Source organism: Leptodactylus fuscus, chromosome 4 (genome assembly GCF_031893055.1).
Source record: "Leptodactylus fuscus isolate aLepFus1 chromosome 4, aLepFus1.hap2, whole genome shotgun sequence".
Taxonomy (NCBI): domain Eukaryota; kingdom Metazoa; phylum Chordata; class Amphibia; order Anura; family Leptodactylidae; genus Leptodactylus; species Leptodactylus fuscus.
The window spans coordinates 106,774,079-106,794,164 of record NC_134268.1 but is presented as its reverse complement, the minus strand read 5'-3'; the positions used below and the strand labels follow the sequence as shown (position 1 = coordinate 106,794,164).

General features: G+C 40.1%; 1 protein-coding gene across 2 annotated transcripts in view; it reads left to right on the top strand.

Moving 5' to 3' along the window:
- CDH20 (cadherin 20) overlaps nucleotides 1-20,086 on the top strand; it is a 334,567-nt gene that overhangs the window by 47,994 nt on the left and 266,487 nt on the right. For both annotated transcript variants that reach the window (XM_075270928.1, XM_075270927.1), the window contains exon 2: nucleotides 18,027-18,090. The gene's annotated coding sequence lies outside the window, so the exon portion shown is untranslated. The remainder of the gene's footprint in view (nucleotides 1-18,026; nucleotides 18,091-20,086) is intronic.

The following is a 20,086-nucleotide window of genomic DNA, read 5'->3' as shown; positions in this document are numbered from 1 at the left end:
TATAATGGTAAGCACATAATGTAAAAGGCAAACAATAAATGCAAATACTGATCGTTGCAATCCTATAAAAGAAGCAGTAAAACTTAGCGTATGGCTCACACAAATACATTTTCTTGTATTATTTCAGTTTCTCAGGTATGTCTATGGCATAAAGTGTATAAACTATATTAAAAGTGTGTGTAGGAATAAAATGCTTTTGTTGGTAATTCGGAGGCAAATCATTTATCATACTAACTCTGAAATAGTAACCTCATTTTAGCTTTATAACAGATGGTTATTGTTCTCTATTGGCAATTTTTTTTGCTGAATAGATTACTCTGGTGTCACAAGCTTTATTTATAGCATTATTCGGTGCTTTCTGGATGGCTTAAGCAAAAGTAACAAACAATACATACCAAATATCCACTGCATAGTAATAAATTCATATATGTTTACAACCATTCACTCTGTATACGGATGGGACTACATGTTGATTTTTGCCACTCCTATCACAAAACTACAGATTGTTGTGTCACCCTGCCACTTCCTCATGAAGTCACATTGTGACTCCAAGGATATAACAACCAATACTTATAGACACACAAAAAAATTACATATTTTTAACTCTTTATAATGGATACCATTTAGAGGATTATCTGATGTTATAATTACTTTCTTACTCAATTTTTTAGGTGGTTCAACCCTTTTTTTTTCTACTACAGTGTTCAACATATGGGCTTGTTATATGTTTAAAGTTTGGGCATTTTTAGATCTGAGCATGCCTAATGTTTCAATCTTTGTTTGTGTTCATTTATTTTTATTTGTTATTTAGGAAAATATTGTTGATTTGAATTTTTTTTTTAAATGTTATAGTTTCTTAAATTTTTTAGTGTTTTCAAATTTAAAACCCCTTGGAGATTTCATCTCTATGAGGTCTGACCACCAGTACAGTACACTACGTAGTAATATATTCCTTTATGTTGAGGAATCCCTTCCCTTTTAAGTAAAGTAATGCAAGGCCTGGGAGAATTCATTAAGCTCCTGTATGGGAAAAATATGCAAATCTGTTTTCCAGGATCTAATTAGGAAAACAGTGCCTCTGTTTGCTGTTCTTAGGACAGCCTCCTTAACATCATGCATGACTTTTTTCAATAAGTCCAGTGACATAATGCGGGGATCATTGCCAAACTAGTATTTCTATTCCAAAAGGAACAGATTCCCAGCTGTGGACAGTGCTGTTTTGATCTGTTGGATCTCTTCAGCACAATGTAGGGATACTAGTTTGGCAGAGTGATAGACTATAGACCAGGATCCCCCGCATTATGTCATTAAGCTTATTGAAAAAAAAGTCATGCATGATGTTAAGGGGGCTGTCCTAAGAGACAGCAAACAGAGGCACTGTTTTCCTAATGAGATCCTGGAAAACAGATTTGCATATTTTTCTCATAATCCCCCAGTGGAGCGAAAATGGCTTGTAAGTCTCCATATGCCTGTAAAGGTGCACACTCCCTATGGAGTGTTATTATCCCCCGATCCTAAGCTCCTGTATGTCATGGAAATGGATCGACACCCTGTGTTTCACTCTGGGCAATGGCGTTGAGGAAGATCGGTTGATTATGTGCATTGGTCACATTTGATCAAGGCATCTGAAGAGTTAGTGTATGAGATCAGAAAAGAGCTGGCACAATATTTAAGGTCCTGACATCCTCTGTATTATTACGGCAGATGTCAGGAGAGGGTTAAAGGGGACCGCCTCCACCAACTCCACCTCTTTGCATCCACCTTTACATCTTATAATAGACTATACTACACTGAATTTTTGCTCTAGTCTCCACCATTCTTGAGCAATCAAGACAAATTGCCATTCAGGACTACAGTATTGGTAAACATACTATCATACCAACATGGATTATACTTTAGTCTAACAGTACACCAACATCAGCCAGGTGCCCGTCTTATACAAGTACAATAATGAAGTCCTGAATTGTCTATCAAAATAAAGCATTTTTCTTCATAAAGGCACCTATAGAATTTCCAAGACAAGATTGGTCCTGACACTGTAGTTTCCCTGGAAAGTCATTTGTGAACTCTTTCACTACAGAGTGTCAGGCACTATTACTGCCAATAGAAACTGTCATATCGTATTTGTACTAGCCTTCATTTGGAATTTGGAGGCCTATTGGTTGCTGTTATTTTTAAAAGGGCTATCTGGAAATAAATTCTAAATACAGGAGAATTAAAACCACTTACCCTAGGGTGTAATATCCGGAACACCGTTATTAGTAATGCTACCCCTTAGAGATGCTCCATCATTTCCTATGGCCCCAATAAGATTCATTTTAAACAGGCAGATAAATTACCCATAATAAGCCCTGCTATAAGTTGCATGCTGTTTAGATTTGCAAGCCTTGCATTTATTGCCTATACTACAATACATTGCATTTCTTGTGACTTAGATGCTTTCCTCCTTTCATACTTATTGCATCACAAATGTCAGACAGATGCCTCCTTACTTGAGTGTCTCTGCTACCAACAATTATGTTTATTTTAACATATAGAAAATTGTCAATGCCAAAGAAGAGAATTATTGACTGTTGTTTAATCATTGTGCATATTTACAGTGTGTAATAATTGATAAAGATCATTCTAACAATTGTTTGAAAGATTATTGGTCTCTGTAAAAAGCCCTTAAAAGGAATGTATTGCCATATTTCTTATTTATTAAAACCAGATATATTACTTTATTCTAATCTGCTTATTTTCTGATTGTAGATATTTTAATTCTGTTTTTTTTTGTGCATGATTATGGGTCCTGTCATCCTTCCTCAGCTTCCTTTGTCCTGCAAACAGCATATAGTGACATGCTTTACAGCACTCTCATGGCCATGGACAACAATAGACTGAAGAGAGGGATGGAGGAGTAGATAATCTGTGACATTATCTGTTGTCAGCATTGGATGCAATAATGAGTGCTATGTGGTGTTATCTACAGAGTTGTTAACGTCTATTGTAATCATGTCTCTAATGTAAAAGAGGTGACTGCTGCAAAGAATAACCCTGTACCACCCCTTGCAGTGAGAGCTACCATCTAAGTGTAGAAATGAATACTGTATGTTTGCTCATAGATATATATATATATATATATATATATATATATATATATATATATATATATATATGCTATATTATTATTATATTTTCTTATATGAGAAAGGAATGAACCACTTGGTTATCCCAATATCTATATAGCGTATAAGGCAATAGACTTGTCTTTCTTTAGTTAGTGCATTTTATAAATGTACCATATGACGGAAAATGTATTTTTTATTTGTACATCTGTTTATTTTATTTGCATAAATTCGCAGGAATCCAGCATTTGGTTGTCTTTATGACAATTCTGTTTAGCTGACTAAGTTAAAGCTATTTCATTTTTGTTAGGTAGCATTTAAGGTGTTACACTTGTCACAAAAAACGTAAATCCTACCATCGACTAAATCTATTTAATGTGCAGTGTGCAAGCATTACAAATATAAAAAAGTGGATAGTTGCAGGAATTTGGACAATTGACCTTCATCTTCTTGCTTCACAGATAATTTTGCTTAGCTCAAAATCCCCACTATCTTTCTCAAACAGAAATGCCTCTAGATTCATTACACCCCAGAAATGCTTTTTTTTAATCATTCATGAAAAATTATATGGTAGAGTATATAGTTGCTTAACTATGCATTAGTTATACAGATCTTGGGACTTTCATTTATTAAAAATTTCTAGCTCTGTTGCTTTTTTTTTAATAGTAAAATGTGATGAACAACTGCACGTATATAGGGAGACCTGAATTAATAAGGAAAGTGCCAGAGAAACATAAAGTTTTGCACAGACTGCTGGTCACCAGGGATTGACGTAGCCAAAAGAGGTGCAGAGGTAGCAGCACACCGAGATTTTGGAATTGAATGGACCAAAGTTTCTTCTGTCATATAAAAGATAACAGTATTATACATCGCATGACGGCCCTGTTTTGCATAAAGACCTTCATGTTTCACCTCTGCATCAACCCGTTCAATCCTGCTCTTTTATATCTGCTCAATGGAGCCTTTTCAATGATCAACCAGCAGTTTGTGCTTCATGTGGTCTTGTCTTGCACACAGTATTTAAGGTTAGGCTGCTTAATCGGTAGAAATGGGTGAAACTAATAAGATTTTTCTATTAATATTTGCTAGGCCTCTTTTGTTTCATGGCCCAAACTGAAACTACTATAATTATAGTCTGGGAACTTTTCAGACCCCAGAGTATAATAAGTGTAGGCCCAAGGGAGGTACGAAAATGTAATAATCACTTATGCTCACATTCACTCATTTCTCCTGGGCATTGTCTTGGTATCTGAGGTTTGAAGAAGTCCTGAGGAATATGCTGGATGTCGAGAGGATACCCAGGAGAGGTGAGGTATGTGTTTATTGTGCTTCTGCACTGCCGCTAGGCCTACACTTATTATATTCTGGGGGAGAACACAAAAGTTATAGAAAATCCAGGTCAAATCTGCTTCAATGCGGAGAGGAATCATCAGCCATAAAAGGGATTGAGTTAGGAGGTAAATAGTTTTGCATGACAACGTACAGTAATTTGAACTGGTATAACCTTATAAGGCTATGTCATATGATTGCATTCAGACACGAGCAATATGTACTACATATGATGATGAAATAATTTTTCAAAATGATTATGCATCTTGCCATAGAGCAAAAACTGAAAACATTCTTTGAAGAAAGACACATAAGGTCAATGTCATGGCCTGCAAACAGTCTGGATCTCAATTAGAGATGAGCGAACAGCATACGACCGAGTACATGTTCGATCGGATATCAGGCTGTTCGAGGTATTCGATTCCAATCGAATACCACGAGGCAAACTCACTAAAAATTTGATTGGCCTCCCACCTTCCCTGGCGCTTTTTTTGCACCAATAACTGTGCAGGGGAGGTGGGAGAGGAACTACAACAATGGAGGCATCGAAAAAAAATCGGAAAAAGTAATTGGCTGGCTAAATCAGGTGACCTTCAATTTATACAAATAATGGATTTAATATCCGGGTCAAATGAGACTGTGAACTATGTGACTGTGAGACAGGGATAGATGTACAGACAGGGTTATCTAGGGATTACCTTTATTTAGGGGGGAATGTTACTCACACAGCTCTTTGGGGATCTATCTGGTCGGGATCCCTGTTAGCTTGCAATATGCGGGAGCTGACTTTTTCCCATAGGAATGCATTGCCCAGCGTTGATTGGCCGAATGCCATACAGAGTACAGCATTCGGCCAATCAATGCTGGTTCTGCCGGAGGAGGCGGAGTCTGAGATCGGTCCACAGCAGTCTCCATTCTGGTCCGATCTCAGATGTAGCAGTGTTGAGTGCATGCTGTGCTCTGCTACACCCTCAGATGCAGCAGAGCTGACTGTGTGCTGAACCCTGCTACATCTCAGATGTAGCAGAACTGGCTGTGACTGGAGTATAAGACATGATGTAACAGCAGAATAGCTACTGCAGCTCTAGATGTGACTGGACTATAAGACATGATGTACAGCAGAATAGTGACTGCAGCTCTAGATGTGACTGGAGTATAAGACATGATGTACAGCAGAATAGTGACTGCAGCTATAGATATGACTGGAGTATAAGACATGATGTACAGCAGAATAGTGAGTGCAGCTCTGTATGTGACTGGAGTATAAGTGATGATGTAAGAGCAGAATAGTGACTGCAGCTCTGGATGTGACTCGAGTATATATGCAGTCACTATACAGTCACAGCCAGTTCTGCTACATCTGAGATGTAGCAGGGTTCAGTACACAGTCAGCTTTTCTGCATCTGAGGGTGTAGCAAAGCTCAGCGTGCGCTCAATGCTGCTACATCTCATATGTAGCAGGGTTCAGAAGACACTCAGGTCTGCTGCATCTGAGGGTGTAGCAGAGCACAGCGTGTGCTCAACGCTGCTACATCTGAGATCGGACCAGAATGGAGACTGCTGTGGACCGATCTTAGACTCCGCCTCCTGACAGACGAGCCTTTGGCAGAACCAGCGTTGATTGGCCGAATGCTGTACTCTGTATGGCATTCGGCCAATCAACACTGGTCAATGCATTCCTATGGGAAGTGGTCAGCTCCTGCATATCGCAAGCTGACAGGGATCCCGACGTAATACAGTGACTTGGGCATGTTAGATGCCCCCAGACATGCTTCCCCTGCTGTCCCAGTTGCATTCCAGGGTGTTAGCATCATTTCCTGGGGAGTCATAGTGGACTTGGTGACCCTCCTGAGTCGAATAGTGGTTTCCCCCTTAATGAGTATTTTTTCCCCATAGACTATAATGGGGTTCGATATTCGATCGAACAGTCGAGTATTGAGCAGCTATTCGAATCGAATTTCGAACTTCGAACATTTCAATGTTCGCTCATCTCTAATCTCAATCCAATTGAAAATCTGTGGTGGAAGTGAAAGAAAATGGTCCATGACAAGGTTCCAACCTGCAAAGCTGGTCTGGTAACAGCAATGAGAAAAGGCTGGTGCCAGATTAATGAAGAGTAATGTTTATCACTCATGAAGTCAATGCCTCAGAGACTGCAAGCAGTTATTAAAGGGGTATTCCCACGTCACATACTCACCAGTCTTCGCTGCTGTAAAATCTTCTTTCTTCCTGGTTTCTTACATCATTTGGTGGGTGGGGTTTCACATGCAACCTGCCGTTTAGCTCCGCCACCCAAATTAGTGTGTAGCTCCGCCCACCGCATAGCGTGATCTTATGGGGTGGCTGAAGGGCCTGTGATGTCATCAAAGGTCCTCAAACGCCACTATATGCACAATATGGGACTATGAAGTACAGGCAAGAGCAACTCCATTCTGTGTTACATACAGAGACTGCCTGTCTCTGCCATAATGAACACAGTTGAATTAGCTAGCCTGATAACTGGGAGAACAGAAGACGTTCAGAAATGAAAGCAGCTCCTCTCCCCTATCTGAGAGCAGGAAGCTAGGTCACGTGGTGTAGACACAGGAATAGCTAGATACACAGGCTCGCTCCTGTGCACTTAGCCCCTCCTCCCTCCCCCCTGAGAGCAGGCAGATACATCACTTGACTTTTGAGCAGATAAGTCTGGGGTTTTATCAACAATGAATTGAATAAAGTAAGATAATGGACAAACAAAGCAGTTTTGCTGAAGCAGCGTATTTAGGAAACATCTTACATCCACATTAACAAGCAGTATAGATAGGATCATTGTGATGGGACAACCACTTTAAAGCCAGAGGTGGTGCAACAAAGTACTATTGATGTGTTGGAGTGTTATTTTTTTTGTTTTTCATGATTCCATAATATTTTTCTCAGAATTGGGTGATTCCATAATTTACTCCCTGTGCTTATTCTAAAAATCTAATCTGGCTACCGAAATTATTTTTCTTGATTTCTTTTTGTGTTTTAAAGCCAGAAAGTTGCCATATGAAATGCCTTTATTTTTTTTTTTTTTCACGGCTTTGATCTGCTTTTTTTCTACAAAATTAAACAACTGAAGGAACATCCTCAGGGACTGGTGATTCCATAATTTTTGCCAGGGGTTGTAGTATCTTTAGAAGGGTTAGGGCTACACTTCCAAATCCTCATACATAAACATAGGTAAGTAACTACTCAATTATAATATTATATATATATATTACAAAATATATATACTGTATATATTACAATATATATATATTATATATTACAAAAGCAAAGTTTTCTTTATCTGTCCTTTGTAGACATCCAAATGCCTGAACCATTTGACCCCAAACTTGGCCTACAGTTAAATTGAATGTCTAGGAATGTAATCTTAAAGGCCCTGACCTTGCTGCACATCTCCAAGCCATGCTAGGAGCAGCAGGAGAGTGGTAACTCCAGCTACAATTACTTTGTCTCCATCTTCTTCTCTCGCAGTCTTATAACCCCCTCACTGTGTTTGCTGGAATGACATGATTTTCACTAAGGCTTTTCCCTTAGCAATGCCTGGAGTAATATTTATGGCAAATCTGCGAAAACAAAACATACAAAACTCTATCGGCAGTTCCATATTGCCCGAACCACATGCAACATAAAATATCAACAATCTCCCTCATGACAAATAAGATACACTTAAATGATTTCAATTGTAAAATTGTAAATTTTTACTAAGGGCGTGTTTGACCACAGACTCTGGACAATGGTGCAATTTGGTGCATTTTAAGACTTTCCGCCATGCCCCTTTACTAGACACTAGAGATGAGCAGTGAAATATTCGATATTCTATATTCGTTTCGAATAGCCCCTCAATATTCGACTAATTGAACGAATATTGAATCCCATTATAGTCTATGCGGAAAAAATGCTCGTTTCAGGGGAAACCACTATTCGACTCAGGAGGGTCACCAAGTCCACTATCACACCCCAGGAAATGATGACACCTCTGGAATGCAACTGGGACTGCAGGGGAAACATGCTTGGGGGCATCTAACACACCCAAGTCACAGTTTTCCCCACTATCACAGCCTATCAACTAGACACTTTCCACACTCAAAAAAACCTCTATGAAAGTGGAAAAATACCTGGAAACCTTCTTTTTTCCTCAATTGTATGGACAGAAACCCAAATTTTAAGCTAAAGAAGCATTACCAAGCACCCCTTTAAATCACGTTCCCCATGACAACCACAGATGGAATAGGCAATGGGAAACCAACAGTACCCACCCTGAACTGTCAATGTGGATGTGTGTGTGTGTGTGTGTATGTGTGAAGAGTTCATCACAAGGCAGACAGACCCAACTCCAAATGCTGCAGCACAAGCAATCAGTAGTCAGCCTAAGGGTCCATTCACACGGAGTAACTTGCCGCGTGACCTGACATGTATATGCCGTGTGAGATTTTGAGCGCCGTATACGCTCCCATTGATTTCCATGGGAGTTAGTCTCGTATACGCCGCGTTATTTTGCGGCTGCAAAATCACGGCCGCAAAATAACACGGCGTATACGATCCAGGCTCCCACTGAAATCAATGGAAGCGTATACGGCGCTCAAAATCACACACGGCGTATACGTGCCAGGTCACACGGCACGTTACTCCGTGTGAATGAGCCCTAAGATTGTCTCTTCTTCAAGTAAGACACAATATTCTTTGGAACCAGAACAGGAAAACCCAGTGATTGCCATTGCAGCAGTGCCTAGGCCATCTTTCAGAGCAGTTCATTCAGAGATTGAATTGGAGAAAAATAAGAATATTTACTGTGATCGAGTCTTCATGCGCATTGCAACTGCAGCCTCTTGTGGGGGAGCCCTAAAACATTGAATTGCAGGCCCTTCAGGGGGAGCCCTAAAAAATTGTATTGCAGGCCCTTGGGGGGAGCCCTAAAAAATAATGAGGTAACCTCAGTGAGGTTTTTTAAGTATTACATTAGGGTGAAGGGGCTGGGGTTGGAGGAGGGGGAGGAGGAGGAGGATGAGTGAATTGGGTGCTGGCAGCCCCTCTCCAGTACCTGGACTGTGTACTAGATACCCAGCTGGATATCCACATCCACATCCTCGCCCCCTTCTACTACTGATGAGGGGCACTGCTGGTAGCCCCTCTCCAGTACCTGGACTGTGGACTGGATACCCAGCTGGATATCCACATCCACATCCTCGCCCCCTTCTACTACTGATGAGGGGCACTGCTGGTAGCCCCTCTCCAGTACCTGGACTGTGGACTGGATACCCAGCTGGATATCCACATCCACATCCTCGCCCCCTTCAACTACTGATGAGGGGCACTGCTGGTAGCCCCTCTCCAGTACCTGGACTGTGGACTGGATACTAAGCTGGATATCCACGTCCTTGCCCACGTCCCCTGCTGCTACCCTGCTGCATGATTGGCAGGTTCACTCTATGTGTACAGTGTTCCTGCAGTGTAGCTCTGAAAAGAGATGTTTTATAAGAATGTTTTCCAGCCTAGACAAGGCTAAAATCTGTTTCTCACCCTGAGAACAATCTCTCCCTATCTCTCCAAAACGAAAATGAGACGAACATGGCCGACACTATTCTTATGAATCAGAGGTCACCTGATTTTGGCAGCCAATGGCTTTTTCCTATTTTCTTTCAATGCCTACGTTGTCGTAGTTCCTGTCCAACCTCCCCTTTACAGTTATTGGTGCAAAAAAAGCGCCAGGGAAGGTGGGAGGGGATACGATTTTTTACTGTGTTTGCCACGTGGTATTCGATTGGAATCGAATATCTCGAACAACCTGATATTCGATCGAATAGCTATTTGATCGAACACTGTTCGCTCATCTCTACTAGACAACTTTTTAAAAAGTTTAGTAAGGTACTTAAACAAGCCGAAACAAACCACATAAAAATATCTGAAATATAGTGGGACCAAGTTACTGAGATAAATTGCTCATACCTATTTATATTAGGGCAGAATAAAGACGTTTGCATGCTGCATAAATCATTTTAGGCTGAGTATAAATCGAGATTAATAATTCAGTTTTTCTGTTTTGTCACTGGAGCAGAAAAAGTAGAATTCAAGCTGACATGGGTTTTGTCATTGAGTAATTTTCCAGCAAATACGATGAAATCTGCAATGTAGGCTGCAAATGATGTGAACAGTCTTACTATGTGGTAAGATGTAATCATGGAAATGTTTCTTGCCACCTAATAGATGATGAATCATTCCATGCATAGCCAAACTTTTTCCATTTACCACTTGAGTTATGTTTTAAGCACATTGAAACCTGTAGCTGAAAGTCTACCCCAGTAGCTACAGTGTGTTGTAGACAGCGCTCATCAGTCTAGATGTGAAAAGCTCTGTTGTTAAGCAATTCTCAATCCACAATCAGCATCACCATGTAGTACTTGTGCAATGAAGCAAAATCAATAGTTGACATCATCAAGACGGTAATAACACTGTTTTTCATTGCTGTTAACACTGATAAATGCCACCAGCCTAGTCTAACAGTATATACAGTCAATGATCCATGGCAAGTATTCCCTCATTTAACGTATGCAAGAAACTTCTACTGGTTTTGAAAGTTCATTATTTCCTTTGTTGTTCAATTTGTCTTCTTACTGTAGGACCAAGAACAAATAAACCATGGTATACATTTCAATACCAAGTCAGGAGATATGGACAAGTTCTCCAGATTTTATTGTTATTGGTACTGATGATAGGAGGAAGAATTGTCTGTCAAGTGACAAATATTGCTTCCTCTCTCTACACTAATCTCTTTTAATATGAATAGAAGAAGACATGTACAATCCATCTATATTTCACTGCTGAATATCAATTCATGGCCGGCAGTAATAGAGGGAACAGCACGGCACATGGAAGAGGTTACTTTATAGTTACCTTTAGTTTGGGTAAAGTATCAATTAAAGTGTCTCATAATATATTTTTAGAAACCAGAGGAATTATATTTCATGAATTTTCTCATCATATAGCAGTTTGAATAACTTTGCTATTATGAGAACACTAAACATTACAAGTAAATTTTCCTTTCATAACATTTCACCATTTTTTAAAAATAAAAAAACACTATAGACAGGAAACTGTTTAAGGAATATGTTTTTTTCATATTAAAGTAACTAAAACTTCAGATTTTATGGCAGCTTTTGAGTCATTAATACATTTTTAATATTCTTTATGAACAAATTTTGGCTCCTTCCTGTACAATCCTGTGTTGAAAACACAGTCGGGATTAAGATTTATAGGTAGCTTCTTATAAATATCCCAATCCTGGCTGCGTTTTCATCCTGTGATATCTCTGTAAATCATTCAAGCAGAACTATAAATATATGTATGTAGCCTTCATGAAATAACCTTCCCCACCCTCATTTTCTCTTCATGGGGAACAAGGGATCGCTCTCAATAGAAAGGCAAGGAAAAGAGTGAAAAAAAAATGCAGGATTTCACAGAAAGGAGGCAAAAGGTCTTAATAAAGTATATTACAAATACATGTATTAATGCTAATGCTGCCAGAAAATCAAAAGCTTACGAAAGAATGACAAGCTCATGTAAGGTTATGCAAATCAAGGAGATAGCAAGTTCATTAGTTGGATAAAGCATAAAGCAACTACATCCAAACTGTGGCATGTGGTTGGGGCATATAAATCAGATTAAAAGAAAAGTTTTCAAGTGTTGTGGGATGTGTTTGCAACAACCTTATTTCATTGATGTACCATTCATCCCCATTTGTCGCAAAATGAAAAGGACAGATTCCTTGGAATGAGAGACCTTGGTTTATTACTCAGAACGATCTATAAGCACATAGGCTGAGATGTCAGCACTGTTCAACTTTGCATATCCTGGTGGTTGGGATTACAACAAACAACTAGAATAACAGTAATAAGGGCCCCTTCACACGGCGTATACGCTCACTGCTTTGGAGCGTGTAAACGTTCCGTAGCAGCGGCGTCTAAAGCACTTCCCATTGTTTTCTATGGGAGCCGGCAGACGCGCGCTCCCCATAGAAATGAATGGAAAAAGCAGCCCATTCATTTCTATGGCGAGCGCACGTCTGCCGGCCCCCATAGAAAACAATGCGATCTGCTTTTAGACGCCGCTGCTACGGAACGTTTACACGCTCCAAAGCAGTGAGCGTATACGCCGTGTGAAGGGGCCCTAAGAGGATCTTTACTTGAAGAATTTTGTAGTGATCCATTTTGTACTGTAAAATTGAAAGTGAAATTGGACATCATATCCCAAACCTAGGTTGGCAAAGAGTGGCAACACAAACCATCAGAGGGCATGTAAAGCACCATGGAATTAATGGTGCTATATAAATAAACAATAATAATAATAATAATAATAATAATACTTGACATTGGGCTACAAGCCAGAGGCATAGCTAAAGGTGTTCCATTTACCTCACACCACTGCTCTCAAAGGTTATCATGATTCACAGCAATATAACAACAGAGATTGGAAGTTTATCTTCTTCGATGAATTCCATCTTTTGTCTCAGATGTAGTGATAGTTAAAGACTGGTCTGTAGACCATGCAAACAAAGCCATGAAGAGGCCTTCACAAGGGGAAAGTCACAACAGTCCTATTCTCAGGATTATTGTGTGGGGTGGCATAATGTATAATGGAGGGACCTCTCTAGTCTTAAAGGTGTTGTCCAGGCAAAACTTTTAAAGTTTAAATGCATACTCCCCTGTCCCCATGGCTCCGGTGTCGTCCTGTGCCTCCCAGGTTGTCTGCTCTCCTGGGTCTCTTCCGGCGTTGTGACTGCTGAGGCCAATCAGCAGCTTCAACGCAATGTCAGAAGATGCTGCCAAAGCAGATGAATCAAGAGGTTAGAAAGGACACTGGAGCAATGGGGATAAGTGAGTATGCATTTTTTTTTTTCACTGCCCTCAACTTATTTAAACTTTAAAAGGGTTGTCTATTCCTGGACCTTTAATTTCTGATAGGTCAGCATTACATTGGTTTAGTTAATCAATGGTACAGTTATTTCTCCAAGGGTCTCAAGAACCATTTTTCAACAGAAGCCCAAACACAACTTCCTTGTGCCTACATGGCCTAGATGTGTTAGGCCGGGTTCACACGATGTATTATGGCACGTAATGTGGTACGTAGATGGCGCGGGAGCTTTTGTGGGCCGTATACGCTCCCATTGTTTTCAATGGGAGCCGGTACCGTATACACGGCGCTATTTTGCGGCCACCCCAGACCCCAGAGTATAATAATCGGAGACCCAAGGGGGGGATACAAACATAAAAAACTCTCTTACTTACCTTTCTCCCGACTCCCCTCCTCTCCGTCGGCCATTTTCCGGGACGTCATGTGACAGGGCCCTGCGTCGCGGGTCATATGACGTCACGCAAGTAGGCCGAAGCCTGCGCGGAGCCTGGAGAGGTAAGTAACAGTGTTTTTTATGTTTCTTACCTCTCCGGGCCTCCAATCGTTATAATCAGGGGTCCGAAAAGACCCCCGAGTATAACAGTGCTTGTGGGGCCCGCGGTGTCACTTACCGATCCCGGCCCCTGCCAGGATCGGTAAGTATATGGGGCCCGTTACCGGCTGGAGTAATTCCAGCCGGTAACGGCCTATTAAAAAAAACAAAAAACGCAGCGGTAGCGGCTGTCACCAGGCCCCCTAATGTCCCGGGCCCTGTGGCAGCTGCTACTGCTGCTACCACGGTAGTTACGCCATTGTATGTGGGATATGCACAGGACCAGAACAATGGATAGGTGGACTGCTACAATCACAGTCACATATGAAGCCCGACAGACTCCATTAACTATAATGGGATCCATTGTGTGGCCATTATTTTAAAATTATACCACCAGACAAAAAAAAAAAATCAGATTTGTAGGACTTTTTGTCCAGCAATTTTCAACATACACTGATACACTGAGACGGAGTCTCTAGACAGCATCTGCAAAGAAGATGTGAATGCAGTCTTAGTAACATCATTATAATATTAATGTGGCATTAAAGAGAATGCAATGGAAAAAAGCCTTAGCAAGGGGATTTCATAGCTCACCTGTCTGACTACATTATTTTATTCTACCCTCAAAGAGGATAGTGGAAAGCAACAAATATGTTCACTATACATATGAATCTGAAGTCCTCCCTGGACTTGCACTAGACATGACACAGTGTATAGCTTTAATGATTTCTCCTAAGTTTGCACACATAAAATTCATAGAAATATAATAATTACAATTAAAATAAAAAAGGTAACATGTTTAGTCTTTCTGTTTTACATATTGCTGACAATGTTACTTGTGTTGGTAATGTTATACAGTAACTTCAAGCGGATGAGTTACTATTTATTGAAATGATAATAAGAATGGGTTCACTATTGAAATGACCCCTTTTGCTCTGTAGGGGTTTTAAAATTGGAAGACACAAGGATCTGAGTCATTTCAAAAGAAATGGAAAATATATTAAGTAAACGCATACAGTAGCTTATATTAGTGCAGGCTTGTAACTCTGAACTTCAAAAACATATGAAAAAGCTAGAAAGATGAAAGACTGATCTATCTACAACACAGGGAACATTACAAATATGCAGATCCAGCTTTTTTCCTCTATTTAAATTTCATGCTTCACATTAAATACAGTGTTAAGAATAGTTAAGGAAAGACTCAAATGCTATGCAGCATGCAGAACTCTAACATATATTAGTGCCGTGAGATTACAAACTCATCTACCTCTGTCCTTATTTCACTCTATCCTCTGTTCTTCTGAAAAGAGCAATTGGAGATCAATGTATAGTTATCAAGAGAGGCTGAAGTGGATAAACTTGTGTTATTGATTCTCAATGGAGAAGGTTGGACACGAGTGCATACCTACCATAGAGATGCTGCTTTAGGGCTCTTATATTTACAGGGTCTGGTGGGAAAAAAATTACTTGTTTGACTCTAAAAACCCTTATGTGTCATTCACAGTCTAGAATGGTAGCTGCGTTGATGACCTCTTATTTATTTGGGAATATGATGCAGGGAATATACCACTTTACTACACATCTTAACTTTATGAACGTTAGCAAAAGAGTGGACCATTCTGAAAAGCTCACAGCCTGGTTCTGTAGTAGAATGTCACCGTTGCAACAAGTCAGTTTGTGAAATTTCTTCCTTCCTACACTCGTATTCCATGATCAACTGTGAGTGATATTATTAAAAAGGGGAAGCTTTTAGGAACCACAGTAACTCACGTCAGACCACGCAAGTTAGAGCAAGGTTGCCAAATACTTAAAAGTCACAAATGCTATGCCGACTCAAAAATTCAAGATGCTCTGCTGGCTAAGCAAATGCAGAGTTCCAAACCTCCTCTAGTATTAATGTCAGCACAAAAACTGTGCACCAGGACCTTCCTGGCATGGCTTACCATGGCTGAGTAGCCGCATGTAAATCTTACATCACTAAGCTCAATGCCAAGTTTTGAGTGGACTGGTGTAAAGTATGTCATCCCTGGAATCTAGATAATATTATAGAGTTATCTTTCAGGGGTTCAATTAGGCTGCTTGGTTCCATTGAAGGTAAAGATAAGATAAGATAAGATATTCCTTTAATAGTCCCACAATGGGGATATTTCAGTGATACAGTTTCAAAGATGGTACAGTAGTGTATAACAAGAGAGAAACACATAGAAGCTCATGGCAGATAGAGAAATCCTAGGAATCATAGCAACTAAAAAGAAAGAAACACAGACACACTGCAGGATCATTTAGTTCTCTGTGCGGAGTGATGTTAATAATACAGCCGAATGTGGTTGGAGGACACGAGGAGGGGGGTCACAGCATGTAGATATAACAGGCAGAAAAACATTTTTGCAGAGGTGGGGGACATATGCAGCTATCACGATAACATGTGGCAGTTCCTTTGGTAGGTGGTGAGATCTCCTGCTCACAGCTGATAGTTTGGTATCTTGCATCAGCACTATTGTCCATTAACCACAAAAAAAATGCCCCAAATGTCCTTCATCACAAGCCCTCCTCCTCCTTACCACTGTGTTCTACTTCCCCAAAGAAGTCTGAAGCCATCCAGGTATACATGGTGCTGTTCTCTTGCCAAGCTTCCATAACTCCTGGGGTAGGTGGGTGATTGTAGGTTTCCAGGCTGTAGCAGAGTCCCACGTGTCCACAGTAATAGAAAGAAATACCAGTCAGCTGTAGCATCTTCACACATCAGCAATAGACGCCAAAAATCATCTCCTTGAATGAAGAAGTCAGCATTTCCATGTAGGTTTCTCTTCCATGCCGCATGGTGAGACATGCTGTCCTAGCTCTGGGGGGATGGTAATAGGCACATGTGTAGACACAGAAAACCAGCTGAACCAGGTCTTGAGTCCATGCTTTACAATAGAAACAAAAGGAACAAAAAACTCCACAGGGTCTTCCATTCGATTTATAGTTGCTAAATTCATAGTGCTAGTTTCTTGGTTACAGGATTTTTGAAGATACAGAGAAAAAGAGTGAGAAAGGAAAGATAAAGGTTGCTCCCAGCTTGGAGCCCTGTATCGAGGCAGCCACTAAGGGCGCCAGGAAGAATCTTAGTGCTTAGCATACCACACCATTTTAAAAAAATTTTTATTCTTCCAACTTTAAGGGAACAGTTTAGGGAAGGCCCACATGGCTGCCCCAGTGCACAGGGTTCATAAAGACATAGTATAGTGAGGTTAGTGTGGAGGAAAATGACTTTCCCTCCCAGAACACTTACCTCAGTCCCATCAAACATATTTGAGATGAAATAGAAGGAGGACTGAAAGCCATGCCCTCTTGTTCAACATCAGTGCCTATACCAGAAAATGCCCTTCTTAGAAAGTCTTGCCTGCATTTTTAGTTGCAAAGTAGAGATCTATAGGGTGTCATAAAAGCTCCAGTAGGTTTAATGTGTAGGTGTACCTATACTTTTTTCCATATACTACATACATGTATATATAGCTCTGTAGGTGTGTGTGTGTGTGTGTGTGTGTGTGTGTGTGTGTGTGTGTGTGTGTGTGTTGAATGAATAGTTCCTCTATGTTCATTTTGCTTATTTCAGTCGACTGAACTATTTATAAAAAAAAACAAATTCTGACCATATCCTATTATACCATGAATAAGCAGAGTGACCTACGAGGTGTTACTAGGGCTATCATTGTTGCCTTCAAGTGCACGGGTCATTATTAAAAGTAATGGCTTTCATTACAATACATATGCACATGAATTTCTTCAACTTTGACATGTGTGTCCTTTCTGGTGATCTCTGGCCCCAATACAAAATATAATGGTGAGGTACTTAGCCTATAACTGTCATTGATTCATTGACAATACATTGTGTTTAAGCATGCCTATATCACATGTAAAAGGTAAGCTAGTTATAAGCCTCTCAATCTTACAATCCATCAGACTGAATCACATTCTATTTGACTTGATGACATGAAGTGAAATGACAGGTACTCACATATAGATCAGCCACCCTCTAGAACAAGTGTTAGATGATGATAGAAGAAATAACAACAGTAAGATAATAGAAAAATAAATTATTACTGCATCGTTCTTTATCTCTCATTGTTGCCTTTGTTTTACAGGTGTTGAAAAAATTAAAACATTGAAGAACAAAGAAGTCAATGCCCAAACAGCCTACGCAAAGGGGTAGGAATAACTGCATAAGACTTATTATTGTACAGTCATTCAGGACATAGGACATTAGTGTTTGCATAGTATTTACAATAAATAAATAAATGCTACATTTTAATAAACAAATTGTGCAATCTACCCTCATTGCTCACAAAATCTGCTGTTGGGTATGAAATGGATGAAAAAGACAAATGACAAGCTTTACATAATATGACATCACAATGTGACATAATATCATAAAGTGATATGTTGTTTTATTACTGGTGCAAAAGAACTGGTTACACTGATGGCAGGTGCACCAGAATTTTTAAGATGTTCTGGACTCTTAATCATTCTAGCATACCATGGTCAACCTTGTGCCAAAAATACTTTACTCTAGAGATTTGGAATGATCCAATTAGAAAAGTCCCCCTATTACCTTTATTAAATATTATGCAAATATGCAAATAGAGCTGTAGAAAGTAATTGAATGAAACAATGTGCTCAAGTGATGATGAGTATAATTAGTCAATCAGCTTTAGGTCAAGTGTTTCTTGGGAATCTGATATGTTGCAATGCCAAAACCCAAAATGTCAATCCAATTCATTGATATTAGTAAACCAGCAGATGTCTATGTCAGATGAGACAATTATTATGATGTGCATAGAGCTCATATATCTCCTAGAGGAATAACACAGTGAAGAGTTATAGATACTGCAGAATTAATACATGAAGGATATAAGCATTTACTAAGACATGTGAATAATAGTAATAGGTCCTCTTTAAGAAAATGCAGATCCACAACCATATTATCTGATTCAGCACTTAGTATGCCCTTCAAACTTTGCAAGAATAACTTAGTAAACTGACTGATCTTTACTTCTCTTATATGTAGATGTGACAGTTAACTGATGTTTCATTGTAAAAGATGTTAATTACAATCAGAACAGTGTCAGTAATGGAAAAAAAAACATAAAAGAATTCGTGATTATACATTTCAGTCCCCTTGTCTCTGGGGACAAGCTCAGAATCTTTAGATCACGTACGACGTGTGCTGTGATAAAATATGCATCAATGAAAGTTTATAGTTTCTCATTAGATCGTAATTGTACTTGACTGAGATTTCTGGCTTCTTTTGTGTTTTATAGCAAACATTTAGGTCTAAATATGTTCCATTTACTGGTAGAAGTTGCAAGAATGTTTCCTGCAAAAGTCGGGGAGCGAGTTGTCTATGGAAAAGACATTGTAAGGGCCAAGACATATTGGTATGTATGTGGATATTTTGACCACATACATACATACAATGAAAATTAGAATGAGTGCAACAATAAACTTAAAATAGATATGCTACTGTGTAAATACTGTGCAAGTAAGAATGCTTCCAAAAATAGTATTACTAACTTAAAGGGGTATTCCCACATTGCATATTCACCAGTCTTCGATGCTGTAAATTCTTCTTTCTTCCGTCTTTGTTGCATCATTGGTGGGCGGGGTTACATATGCAAAGCCAGCGGCGCGAAGTCATCGCTTCTATGCTGCTGGCCCTGCGTGTGCGCTGCCGATGCAGCTAGGCATCGGACGTACAGCCTTTACAATGCAATACAGACCCGGCATCTGCTGTAATAGAGAGGCGAATGCCGGGGAGAGTTATACGCTGCCACAGGTGCCTGCAACATTGCTACGCTCCTGCCCTGCATGAAGCCAGCAGTGGCAGGAGCGATGCTGCTATTCCGCTCCTCCGCCCTGCGCTCCCTTCCCCTCCAGAATAGCAGCATCGCTCCTGCCGCTGCTGGCTTCATGTAGGGCAGGAGCGTAGCGATGTTGCAGGCACCTGTGCCGGCGTCTACACTCCCCGGCATCCGCCTTTCTATTACAATGGATGCTGGGTCTGTATTGGCGGCCCCTTCCCCCCCAAAGTATAAACTACCCCCCTCCAGCCTCGCTCCTGTGCACTTAGCCCCTCCTCCCTTCCCCCTGAGATCAGCAGATACATCACTTGACTTTTGACCAGATAAGTCAAGGGATGTGTCAA